This window comes from Felis catus, chromosome B1 (assembly GCF_018350175.1).
Source record: "Felis catus isolate Fca126 chromosome B1, F.catus_Fca126_mat1.0, whole genome shotgun sequence".
NCBI classification, from domain to species: Eukaryota; Metazoa; Chordata; class Mammalia; order Carnivora; family Felidae; genus Felis; species Felis catus.
In genome coordinates, this window is record NC_058371.1 from 24011180 (window position 1) to 24025338 (window position 14159).

General features: G+C 34.9%; 1 protein-coding gene across 5 annotated transcripts in view; it reads left to right on the plus strand.

Moving 5' to 3' along the window:
- Window positions 1-14159, plus strand: part of SGCZ (sarcoglycan zeta) — a 1094832-nt gene that overhangs the window by 569594 nt on the left and 511079 nt on the right. Inside the window, exons 1-2 of one of the 5 annotated variants that reach the window (XM_023252414.2) lie at window positions 2883-5775; window positions 7979-8070. The exons of the other annotated variants lie outside the window; for them this stretch is intronic. The gene's annotated coding sequence lies outside the window, so the exon portion shown is untranslated. Of the gene's footprint in view, window positions 1-2882; window positions 5776-7978; window positions 8071-14159 lie in introns of those variants that run through there. 5 annotated transcript variants of the gene reach the window in all.

The window sequence follows — 14159 nt, forward strand, 5'->3', positions numbered from 1 at the left end:
GAAATTGAAATTTGGGTGGCATTCAAGAGTGCATGTGGTTTATAACTGCTGCCAAATTGTCTTGCATAAATGTTATGAAGAATCAATGTACCATATTGAGAAGGAAATGATGTCTGTTTGAAAATGGATTATTTTGAATCAAGACATAAACTATTATTGAATTATCAAAGCGAATGAACTCATAGTATACAGGGGTGAAGTCCACCATATAGTTTGAAGGAAAAAGAGATTTCATGGAAGTTATATTTAAGCAATGATTATCTTGGTACAGAGGTTAAAAAAAAAACAGGAAAGAAAAAAACAGTGTTGGAAATTTGTAGTCTGAAGGACAGTTAACACTTTGGCAATCAAAAACCAAAGGAGACCAAATGTATGCTGCTGATCATTGAGGAAGAGAAGAGATAAAATCCAATTTCATTTAGTTCTTACTATATGCCCATTGCTATATTTATTATTTTATTTATAATTTTTGTCAATATCCACAAGAGGACCAATAGGTAGAAGTTATTAGACCCGATTTACAGATGAGAAAGTTGAAAATAAAACACAGTCAATATATAGAGAAACAAGACTTTAAATCCAGGGCTGTTGGAATATAGACCAATAGTTTTCCCACTTCATTATGCTCTGTTAGTATATGATGAATATGTAAACAGTATCATGTACTATTAGAAGCAGCGGTATTGGCATCAGATGCTGAATTGTATTTTGGCTTCTCCACTTATTGAATAATTTACCTATTATCTCTAATATTTACTAGTCTCATTGTACAAAAAAAAATTACCACAAATAAGCAAAGAAGTCATCACCATCACTAATGACAATAACCCTGCCACCACCACCAACAGTGACCACAAAGAAACCATATCATAGGATTTCTTCTTATTCACTCTTTCCACAAATGCATATTTAACTCTTATTACATGTCAGACATTTTGTTAGAGGTAGGATGTACCATGGTTAATAAAATATCTCTACACCTCACTGAAAATTTTAGTTTAGTGGGGGAAAATAGTAAATTTTAATTGCAGTTGCTGGAAGAATCATAACAGCAGTTGCTGGAAGAATCATAACAGATCAAATAGAATCTATGTAAGAGGATGGGGCTTGTTTAGGTGTTGTAGTCACATAGTATGGCAGGTAAGTTGATACCTGAAGACTTGGAGGGTGGGAAGGGGCCACAGTGCTGAGAGATTGAGTCAGGGACATAACAGGTAGTTGGCATGGCATGAATTAGGTCCTCAAGGATGTAAAGCTTTTTGTGGTGTTGAGGAACAAAACCATTGGAGTTAGAACTTAGAGGGTAAGGAAGTTTTACAAGTTGAGGGATTTATAAACCAAATAACGAGTGCAAAAGAAAACCATTATTGATTCTGAGTTAAAAATTTAAAAAAGGCATAATCAGATATATATATATACATATATATATATATACATATATATATGTATATATATATGTATATATATATGTATATATATATGTATATATATATGTATATATATATATGTATATATATATATGTATATATATATATATGTATATAGAAAGTAAGTCAAATTGCTCAGTAAGGAATAGATTGAAAGTGATGGAACATTGTATGAGAGAGGTGACTAATAAAGAGGTTATTTTAACAATATTAGTAAGTCTTACATCTCTTTGTCCTGCATCTAGGTGGTAGTAGGAAAGTTGGAGAAAAATAGCTGCATTAATGATATATTTTAAAGGTGTAGTTGGCCATGTTGCTTAATAAATTAGGTGTCGTGTTGATCTAGAGGGAGGTATAAAGAATGGTTCTAAGTTTTCTGACATATTCCAAGTGAATAAAAAATGTGAAATTAAGAGGCAGCACTTATTTCATCTTTCCTTGTGAGCATGACCCTCCATTTTTTTCACTAATTCTTTCTAAATTGCTGCATAAAAATCCAGGATGTTTTCTAATTTGAGGATTGTAGTCTTTACTCCTATTCCTCAAAATGGCCACATTACATAATTCCTAAAGGAACATTGCTTCTATCCGGCAGTAACAATTATCTCTATGATTGTTTTTCTTAGATACGGAACATGAGTGAGTAAAATTCTAGAATTCACCAAATATTTTTGTTTTTAATGAAGACAGCATTTGCTTGTTACTTATGGACTGTTACATTTGAAGGAAACCTTTTTCCAAGTAAGGGGTGAACATTCTGCTGAATCTTTTTGGCAGGTTAATTGGAGCCAGAATATAGTCCAAAATCAAGGGATTGAAAACAAAGATTCAGGAAAGTTAGAAATAGGAATTGAACTCAGATTACTGAGATTCAGTTCAAAATTGGAAAGCAAGATTAGGGGTTAGAGCAGACAGTATATAGTAATATTAGAATTAATTCTTGTCCCTTTGGTACAAGCAGAGAATGTCGACATTTATTATTGGTTAATTTGATCTCCATAGTCACTGCTACTGAGTGGTCTGGGAATCAAACCCAGATCTTATTCTGGAAATAAAGGGATAGTGGAACGCTGAGGAGTTAAACAGTGGCCTCTCTGAATGTCCATTTCCCCTTTGTAAAAGGAAGATTTCTGGGGCGCCTGGGTGGCGCAGTCGGTTAAGCGACCGACTTCAGCCAGGTCACGATCTCGCGGTCCGTGAGTTCGAGCCCCGCGTCGGGCTCTGGGCTGATGGCTCAGAGCCTGGAGCCTGTTTCCGATTCTGTGTCTCCCTCTCTCTCGGCCCCTCCCCCGTTCATGCTCTGTCTCTCTCTGTCCCAAAAATAAATAAACGTTGAAAAAAAAAAAAAAAAAAAAAAAAAAAAAAAAAAAAAAAGGAAGATTTCTTTTTTGACATGGAGAGAGACACATCAGAATATGTTTAAGTAGAAGTAACAGATGCTTCTCTTGACTATTTTTTGATTATTAAATATTTTTATTATTAACTATTAAGTATTATTTATTAAGTAAAAGTAGCAAATAATTCTCTTGGCTTTTTACTTTCTATTACTTTGATAATTGTATCCTGGAAAAATGGCAGTCCTTTTAGAGGCCTGTTATTGATTCATTGGAACAGGTAGTAAACATGTCTCCTAGAAGTCCCGTGTACATTTTTAGAGTTCATCGTACATGCCATGGGACTCTCATCTGATAAGAACATATCTATCTCTTACTAAGTGAAATGACGATATATTTCAAGCTCTAATGTACAGATAAGATTCATGACTTATGTCTTGACATCCACTTTCCTGTATGTCCATGGCAGACTTCAATAATTAATCTTGGCATGCTTTCCTGCTGAGTCTACAGTAGGCCTCACAATTCCTCTCAAAAAAGAACACTCCATGCAGCCCCTGGCAGTCATTTGGGGTTGGCAATGGGATGAAGATGATTTGTCATTCTCTTCCATAGAAGTAAACCTGTGCCTTCCTTGATACAGAAAATGACATCCTAACATTATATTAACATTTTTGATATATGTTTCTTAGGAAAAAAAAAGGATGACAAATGAGAGTAATGTATTCTAAGGAAAGAGTAATAATAGTTTCTCAGGAAATAAGCCCTATGATTTCTCAGCTTTAGTTAGGCTGTATTGTTAAAGACATTGAATGACTTTTTGTTTTTGTTTTGTTTTGTTTTTACCATGGTAGCAATGCAAGAAGGTGAGATACATGGCTAGGCAATCTTATGTTGACAATAAGATCAGCATGTTATGTGTAACTAAATCATTTCATCATATAGGCGTTGAATACTCGCAGTGTAGTTAAAAATTGAATAGCGTTCTGAGGAGCAACAAAGATAGGACTGGGGTCCTGACCTTAAAGAGATTAATCACTAAATAGAATAAAATTTCTCAGGATATAGTATTTATTTTATTTAAAAGCCCATAATATATAAAAACCTGCTATCACAGAAGAGAGGTGAATTGTACCGTACAGCTAACAAAGCTCAAGTTCACGTCAAGGGCAAGAAAAATTCATCTAAACTCCATTTCTGCATCTTCCTCTCTCACATTTACATTTCTCTATATTTATGTAAGAGTCAATGAAGATTTAACATTTATTTTAAAAGAACCTAAAAGTTTTATAATAACCTTGTTTAAAATTCCATTATTGTTAAAAAAAAAAACCCTGTTAATTTGAAGCTAAAGTCAGAAGCCATTTCTTTTACATCTTTGTTTGCTAAACCTTCTTTAGTAGTATTTTTTTAATGTTTATTTTGAGAGAGAGAGAGAGAGAGAGAGAGAATGTGCATGCATGTGTGAGAGGGGGAGGGGCAGAGAGAGAATCCCAAGCAGGCCCCATGCTGTCAGTGTAGAGCCTGACTCAGGGCTAGATCTCATGACCAGGACAGCACGATCTGAATGATATCAAGAGTCAGACACTTAATCAACTGAGCCACCTAGGCACCCCAGTAATAGTTTTAAGCAAGTTAAAAATTGTTTTTGAATAAACAGAACTAAAATATCTCTATGTGACAAGCTTTCCTTGACATTTCCACTTGTGCACGACCATGCTCATGTAACGTAACATCTCAGGTTCTCGGTGTTACCACTTATAAAATGAAGGTTTTGCCTTGTGTTCTTTCTGAAGTTCTATCGCTGTGTTTGCTGTGTGTCTGTTGTTTTCAAGGTATTTTTGTGGACCAAAAAGCCCACAGCTTTTCTCTAAAGCTGATGTATTCAGGAATCAAGGTTGCCTTGGCCCAGAGGCGGAGATACCTCATGGCCTAAGCATATACTCTAAGGCCACCTGTGCAAGAGTAGCCTTGACTTTATGCTCCATAAGAGCTTGGGCCCTGTATTTCCCCCAAGATATGTTAGGTCCCTTCCTAAAATCTCCTTGTGCTTGAAGTGTTTCTTGGCTTATGCATTGTTTTCTTTCCTTTCTGATTCTATTACTGCATGCCTACTATGTGATTTCCCAATACCCTATGACAACCGTGTCTTGCTTATTTGCTTTCGTTTTCTATACATAATGGATTCATTCCCCTTTATACTGTGCCTTCCCACATCCACCTCTTAGGGACTGGACTTTAGCTAAGAAATGGTGACTAGAAGATACCATTGACACATTTTAAATGAAGCGTTTGAAAAAACTTAATTTCTAATGAGGGATATCATATTAATAGTTTTAATGCACAATTACAGTATGGTACAATAAGATACAAAAAATGTTGTATAGAAGAACATAGGAAGGACAATCTCAGTCTACACAGGGACACTAGCTTCCAAGATTTGGACTTTATTGGACTCTTGAAATATAGTTAGGATTTTAATATACAAAACCTATATTAATTATTTAGTTTATGCATTGCCATTGACATTAGTAACTAAACCAAGTTTACCTAAGCATCATTCATCTATACAAGTCAACTTCATACCGTGTTGTGAGATAAATGTGAGTTAAAATCCATGCTCTTTTCATTTATTAGCTTTGTGACTTGGGATAATTTCTCCAAAGCAGAAAAATTGCTATATATTAGCATTATAGGGTTTTAAGGTTTAATTAAAAGGTATCTATAAATAAGTCTTCTAGCATAGGACCTGGAACATAAAAGGAATGCCATTTTCTCCATATTCCTCTCTAACACAGTACCACATATATCCTTATTGATGTTCTCAGATGTATCGTGTTAAAGAAACAAAAACAAAAAACAAACAAAACAACTGTACCTAATAAAAAAGATAACCTCAGTGAGGCTCAGGAACAGCTTTTGAAAACAGTCAAATAGCAGATGCCATCCAGTAGGCTTCACATATCAGACTGAATTCAAGGAGGAATAACTGCTTCTGCCTTAGTGCATAAAAGGTATGTGTAGTGCCCAAAAAGTCATCTTTGTAGACAGTCCGTTAAGTATTTTCATATTCTTTCTCTAGTTTCAAATAGGAACTAATGCAATAATCTAAGTGTACAGTTCCCTTTATTTAACTTTAATAACATTCTAACCTAGTTTTCTATCAATAATTACACTCTCAAGATATAAACCTTAGAGAAATCCTTTCACACATACACAAGGAAATATAGACGAGAATGCTTAATCAGTGTTTTCTTATAAGAAGGAAATAAAAGCCATCTCCATGTCCATCAAAAGGGTATTAAATTTATAAATTGAGGTATGGTCATAAATGAGATTAGTAGTGAAATGAATAAATTCTAGCTGCCCATAAAGCATGAATGAATCTCAAAATAACATTAGTAAAAAAATAATGTTGAAGAGGGATTATATATAGCACGATCCATTTTAAAAAGGTACAAAAGCATATATTTTAATGATCATAGAGATGTATCTAGTACAAGCATAAAGAAATTCATGGGTAAGTTTATACTCAATTCATAATTGTAATTAAAGTTAAAGTGATTAGAAAAAGGTCATTAGAAGGCTTGAACTCTATTGTAGAATTTTATTTTCTAAACAAAGTGGTGGGTTATACGATTATTTAATTTTGTATGTGGTTGATGTAATCTATACTTAAATACAATAATTGAATTACTTTGAATTGTTTTTAACCTTTGTACTTAAAAGTGATATAATACAGGGCTTTAATGTAAAAAGATGCATACATGTATTTTTTTTAGTTAAATTCATAACACAGCAAATAGATGAAGGATTAAGAAGTATAAACCACTGGTTATAAAACAAATAAGTCACAGATTAAAACAACAAAGGGACTATAATCAGTAATATTGTGATAACTTTGATTAGTGATAGTACCCTTGTGGGAAGCATTTTGTAATTTATATAATTGTTGAATCACTATGTTGTACATCTGAAACTAATTATATGTCAATTATACATCAATGAAAATAATTAAAAACTTAAAATGCTTGTTTAAAAATATAAAATAAACTTCATACTTAAACCACCTTTAACATAAAATGATACCTAGATGTGTTTTTAGCCAGGGTCCTACCACAGCCAGTTACTTATTCCAGAGTGCAGACATGCTATTGTTGTCTTGCCATGATACTCTTTGTCGGTTGATTAATAGATGTTGAATGCTAATAGATTACAACTTGTACTCCAGTGTGGAGACTTGCACCTGGCTGATGAGACTCTTCCTTATCGGGAAATGCCTGCCAAATTTGAGTCACTCACATTGGCAAGACCCTTAACTAATGGCTGAGTATAAAATTCTGACCTCATTTCCATGTGGAACAGTCTTTGTGGAGGTAGATTCTAGTGAGGGTGTTAAGTAGGCATCCGAGAAAAGATGATAGATTCCAGGTTTCAGAGTAATATATAGAGCGATTTACATATTTGAATTACCAGTATATACATGTGAATAAAGCAATAGATGGGGCTTTAGGTCAAATAAGGGGATTGGAGGCCAAATGAATGCAGAAAATCCAATAGGAATACAAGATGAGGCAGTGAGATAAGATGAGTACCAAGGGAGAATGATGTCTAGCAGGTGAAATAAAGAAACTGTTGAAGAAAGAATAAATACTCAGCAGGGCTAAGTGCTTCTAGTATACGGAGTTTTTGTTGTTGTTGTTGTTGTTGTTGTTGTTGTTTTTAATTAGAGATCTTTTATGTAATCACTGGTGACTTTTGAATATTTTGGTGAGGATACCCTCTGATAGGAATGAGGGTTAGAAGAAAATGTGAAGACTACAAAATAAACAGTTCTCTTGAAGTTTTGTTGTTGTCGTTTAAGTTTTTGTTTGCTTATTTTCTCCCTATGAAGTGAAGCAGAGAATTGAGGCAATATCTAGAGGAGTAAGTGAAGAGTGTGGAGTGAGGGGTCTTTGTCTTATAATATGGAAAAATGCAGCCTTTTATATGATTGTAGGAGAGATTCTTTAGAGAAGGAACAGATGAGTCAGGGAGGGGAATGTTGTGAGAGATTTAGAAAGAAGAAAGATTAGAGATTTGTCTTATGGGCATAATCTGCTCATCCATTAAAGGAAGAAGAACAAGTTTATGGGTATAAATGAAAGTACTACTCTAGATTTAATGGAGTGAAAATTGAAAAGCTGTCTTCTGCCTTGTTCCCTTTTCTCTCCTGAGAGTGAAGACAAGAAGGAGACTGAGATTAGAGGAGAGAGGAAATTGTGAAAAGCTGGTTTGGCTGGTTGGAAGAATGAATTGACCAGAGAAAGGTGAGAGACCAGAAAGAGCAACCATGATATTTACAATCATGAAATATATGTGAGTGAGACCAGTCTGGATGGTTGTGTGTCCTTTTATGACTACATTTACATGTAAGAATGCACATGCTAAATAAGCAGAGAATTGGATATAAACATAGAGGTGGTTTTGACAAGTGAGTACAAAAAACCAAGGATGGAACACGGGATCTACACAAGAGAGTGATTATAACAATAGGCATTGCATCTAAAACAAGTGAAGTTCGACATGAGGATGAAGTAATGTGATGGTTTAATCATTGGATTGGAGTGTCAGAGAGAAGACCCTTTGAGAAGTGGTTAGCCTAAAAGTTAAGGGGAAGTGGTCAAAGGGAGGGAGGTTTGACATTGAATTATGGAGAGGATGAAGATTTTCTCCATGACAGGGTTCTTTGTATGATCATGTTACTGAACAAACAGACCAGTTAGGGTAAAGAACAAAATCATTGCAGCAGAGGAGGGCAAGAGTCTGAGGTGCTAGGATATTATAAAGATTATCTATGTGGATATTGAAATCAAGAATTAATTCAGTATAATGGTGGAGAGAGACAGAAAACATGAGCCTAATGCTAAAATTTTTAAGTCATTGGACAGGGAGGGATGGATATCCTAGAGTTCCCAAGTGATTACAGCAAGGGGATCAAAGTCCATAGCCTTTTAAAAAATCTCTTTCAAGAAACATAAATAAAATGATACAAAGTTAGAATGATACTAGCAATTAAGCAAATATTTGTAACAAATATCACGAAGTCTTGATAAAATTAATATATAACAGACATACAAACCAGCAAGGAAACATTAAATCTAATTATTAAAATATGCAGATTTAAACAAATACAGTAAAACCTTGGATTGTGCCTAACTTGTTCTGTAAGTGTTCTGCAAGGTGAGCAAACATTTCTCATAAATTTTAACTTGACAAATGAGCGATGTCTTGCAATACAAGTAGTACATGACCCTGAACATCACATGATCACAACTGAGCCAATTGTTCTTCTCTCTCTCTCTGTCTCTGTCTCTGTCTCTGTCTCTCACTTGCTTGCTGCCAGACTGTGGGTGATCATCTCCCATGCTCAGATGCTTGGTCTCAGGCTATGGTGTTTGGCAGAAATCAGTGATTTTTTCAGAATGTTGGAAGGTGCCCACAAGTGGCACTAATGTATTTTTTGTCATTTCAAAGCACCTATGGACAGTCCTTTGCTTTTCCATGTAAGAGGAAGCTTAGGAATGCTTTGCTTCATTTTAGGTCAGGCTGCCTGCACATATAGACCCTTTCCTCTGCTGCCTTATTGCCAGTTACATTCAATACAGTATATGACAAGAGTTTATTAATACTGTACTGTAGTCAACATCATGCGAGTGTATACACTGGTCCCCGTGCAGAGAAAGATTCCATTGAGCCAATAGATAGCAGTGATTCCATTAGTGATAGTGAAAGCAGTCCTACACAATAACCCTCCTCTCTTTTCTCCCTCACACCAGCCATGGAGGTTTTCAAAAGTAAGTTCAGGTTCATTTGCTTATTTTTCTATATATTTTGAATTTTCTTTTTATTTTGTATTATAGTACAGTATTGTAATAATTTTTACATGAATATTTTTGGGTTGTGGAACAAATCATCTGAGTTTCCATTATTTCTTATGGGGAAATCGCTTTGCTATACAAATGCTTTGGTTTACAAGCATGTTTCTGGAATGAATTATGCTTGCAAACCAAGGTTTTACTGTAATTCAAAGAATCAGTATAAGTCACTAATAATTATATGAGAAAAATACCTCACTTTGAAATGAGATAAAATCAACATTGTTATCTGTAAAATTACCAAAACATTTAAAATGATAATTGTCAACATTTTTCCAGGTTCATTGAAATGGACACTATTATCTGAGGTTGGCCATTGTATAACATTTTGAAAATCAATTTAGTGATATACAGCAAAAAAAGGTCATGACTTTTGCCCTGTCTCCAGTGATGTCTCCACAACAAACAAACAAAAAACAAAAATAAAAAACAAAAACAAAAGAAAACAAACAAACAAAAAACAGTGGTTCAGACAAAGATTTGTGTTCAAATGTATTCCTAAAAGTATTCTTTACAATGCAGGAATAATTGGAAATAATATAAAGCTCAGAGATGGTCATGCCAGAAGGAATCCTTCTTTTATGAATTTACTCTTGAGACCTCTAAAGTTAGAAAAACCGAAACGTGACTGCACAGTTTTACTGTTATGCATTGTGGTATTCCTACTTGAGTCAACCGTGGACAAGAAAGTGCAGTATGGAGAAATGTAAATCACAGTTCCCCAGCCCATTTTCTTGGGAAGGAACTTGCATCTGTATAATCTCTTGATTGAATTATTCATACCTGCATACTGCCTTAGTACTTTTACTCTCCCACTCTAATTTTAAAATCTTTGCTCTTCTTTAAGTCCTTCATCTAGGGTAGTATAGTGCCATGCCCCAAAGAATCTTCACGAATGCTTATTACTGAATGCCTTGGTTGAAAAATTAACTAGTGGCTCTCTCATAAAGCCAGGTTAGTTAGGAGTGTGCACTTAGAACTTGTTAAATTTAAATTCTTTTAACATGTTCTACAAATGTCTATGAGCAAGTCATGGCAGCTTATAGTTTAACTCTTGAAAATGTTGTAATATTAGACAATACTACAGTCCACAGCCATTTATTAGTTGTTCTGAATCTGTTACCTAATGTCTAATCTGTTACCTTGACTTAGATTTCAGGATTTCCAAAACACTATGGATGACATAGTGTTTTTTTTTCAGGCAATTTATTTTTACTGAAGTACATCAAGGATATTCTACACTGATCACTTAATGTTTCCAAAGTTACTACAGTTACTGCAGTGCAAGGATACTCTGGGTCAATCTGTAGAGAAGAAGAAAAATAAACAACAGACATTTCATTACGCCAAATTTCCATAACCTTTTATAATCATTTAAGCCATATCAAATTATCTACTCATGAAAAATTAGAATAATATGTGTATTTGATACATCAAAATGTTAATCATCCTAAATAACAGTTTCAAGTTTTTATTATAAAGTGGTAGCATTTTCTTTTATCAAATATGCTTCGATACAAATGAATCTATCCCTTCCTTCATATTTTCTGTGGAATACTTTCTATTGTAGTGCTGTCCCATGTGCAGGGCAGAAAGAGGTTAATGCAAAGCTTTCCACTTCTGCCAAGAGTTCATGGTCTAATTGGGCAGGCTCTAAAATATTTTGCTGGAAGCCAGTCATAAAAGGGCTGCATCTGGGGCTATCAATCCATTAAATGAAAGGCTTACAAATACTGCAGAGTATATTTTCACCCATCATTATGACAGATACTAAATGAGATAAAGACCACAACCTGTCTTGAGGATTCAAAGTCCATCTGTCTGAAGGTGGCAGGTTTTATTCCTCTCATTATTTAATACTGCACACTGATGAACCGGAGGGCCAAATGCTGCCCGTTTCTATGGTGTCTTCTTGAACATGACTTTGCCATTCATTTTGAGTAGGTCTGCAATTTTTCCTACATACTAGACAACTAAATTTTTTTCTTCAGTCCGACTGATGTAGAGTATAGGCATCTGCTATGCTAACATAGCAGAGTTGCATTTTAAGAAATGTGAACAACTATGAGAACATTTTAATTTTCTGCTCACTGAGGCTCCACTCTTGTTTTTTCCATCAGCTATTGTAGATAAAATTTCTTGTCTTATTAATTTTATCCTGAAAGCATTATACAAGGCCAAACCATAGAATATTCAAAGTGGAAGGTGTTTTAGAAGCTGAGCATTTGGATACCTTTACTATCTACAAGAGGGATGATGCTACAAGCAGATAGGATTTGCTCAGGGCCAGTCAGCTACTCACTGATGGAGTTTTGCAGGGTCTGAGAGTGGCCATTGGGCTTTCAATCCACTGTTTCAGTATGTCAGACATGTTGTGTCATTATAGTTCTATCTGTGGACCAATTCCTTTTTCTCTTCCAGATGTTTGTCAGTATACAAGGTGTGTGTGTGTGTGTGTGTGCGTGCGTGTGTGTGCGCGCGTGTGTGCATGTGCATGTATAGTATGTATTTACATATGTGTGAGTACACACACATACACACATAAGGTGAAATATGTATGCAGTTGTTCTGATGTCTTACAAGATGTAGATGTACCTTGACTTTGAGGAAATATCTAGTCTATATTATAAAAAAAAATAAATTGCTGCTATTTTGAAATGACTTGCATTTAATCTTGCCTGAAGGGCTTTAAATAAAGGGTAATGAATGACAGTGGTTCTGCAGGAGAAAATAGCCTAGTGGGACACATGAAAGAGTAGAACTAATCCCAATTTCATTCATCATCATTATTAATGTTAATAAAATTTTCAGGTGATAATAAATTAGGATGGAAAGCAGACACAAATGAAGCCATTTCTATGTTGCAAAAAGTTAGATGAAGTATCATACAATAACTTGTTATTAAAAAAGTCTAAAATGAAAAACTAAATCATTTACTAATCAGGATAAGTAAATTATCTTATTTTTTCCACACTCAATTTCCATTGAGTTTTCAATAATGAAATATAACAATGTAAATAATATAGTAGGCCCACAACAATTTTTTAAAGGAAAAAGGGGCTTAAATTAGAATATTAAGGGTCTCTTTCTCAAATCAGTAAACAATAGAGTCCACATCATCTTAAAATGTGTACACACATATGCACATGCACACATGAATACACATCCATGTGTATTTTTGTTTTAATTTGAGAAGTAACAAATGTACACACAGAGTGCTTAAAAGAAAAAAGGCTAGTAAATAGTATATTCAGAGAAAACTATCCAGAGTATTAGATAACACACGATACCTGTACGTACAAAAGCCTTTTATTAATATAGTCAACATGTATTTATATAATTTTACAACTTACTGGGATTTTTATAAGTATTGTATTGTTTGATCATCCCGACTGACCTATGAGATTGTTTGGGCTGAACGTCCCTGGAGTTAAGGGATTGTGTAGCTAGAGAGTGACAAATCTATAAACTCAGATCTTGTGCGTCTCATTCTTTTCACGACATTAGTGTTTCTTAAGGTCTGCTCTTTGGGCCAGTAGAATCAACTTCCTCCAAACACTTCTTTAAAATGAAAGTTCTTGGACTCTGAGCCCACACTCTGAGGGGGGTGGGTTAGCCAGCTGTATTTTAAAAAGATTGCCAATTGAGTCTGATGCTCTCAAGTCTGACACTGCTGTCTTATTCAACAATGATCCAAGCATCCAAATTCAGCCTATTCCCTTGAAGGAGGTGATTGTGACTCTGAGGAGGAAATCCAATCCAATGTGAGATGTTCCAAAATGTAATAGGTTCCAATAAAGGATCATTTCTCAGAAACAGTATGACTGATTTTTCACCATTTGTCATCTGCAGTTCTTCTTACTTTGATGTAAGAGGCCTCTCAGTATTTTGAAAACATACTCTCACCATTATAAGCATGCTTTCCAAGTTAAAAATCCGTACATACAATGTGAGGACAAAAGAAAAACACTTTTTTTTCTTGGAGAGCACATGTATTAGTTTCCTATTGCTGCTATAACATATTATCAAAACCTTAGTGGCTTAAACAGCACAGATTTATTCCCTTACCGTCCAGGGAATTTGAAGTCTAAAATCAAGACACCAGTGGTTCCGTGTTTCTCCTGGAGGGATAAGGGGAGAATCCATTTCCTTGTCTCTTTCAGCTTCTAAACTTGGCCTCCATCCCTTGGCTAGTGGCCTTTTCCTCAAATCACTCGTTCTGTCATATGTCACATCGGCTACTACTAACTCTGATCTTCCTGTTTCCCTTTTATAACGAGCCTTGTGATAATCCGGAATCTCCCCATCTCAAGACCCTTCATTAAATCCCCTCTGCAAAGTCTCTCCACCATGTAAGGCAAAATATTCAGAGGTTCTAGGGATTAGAACATGGACATATTGGGGGAGGGAGGGAATTATTCAATTTACCATACCAGGGCAGATGTAGTTGATACTATTTACATGTCAAAGTACATATCTAA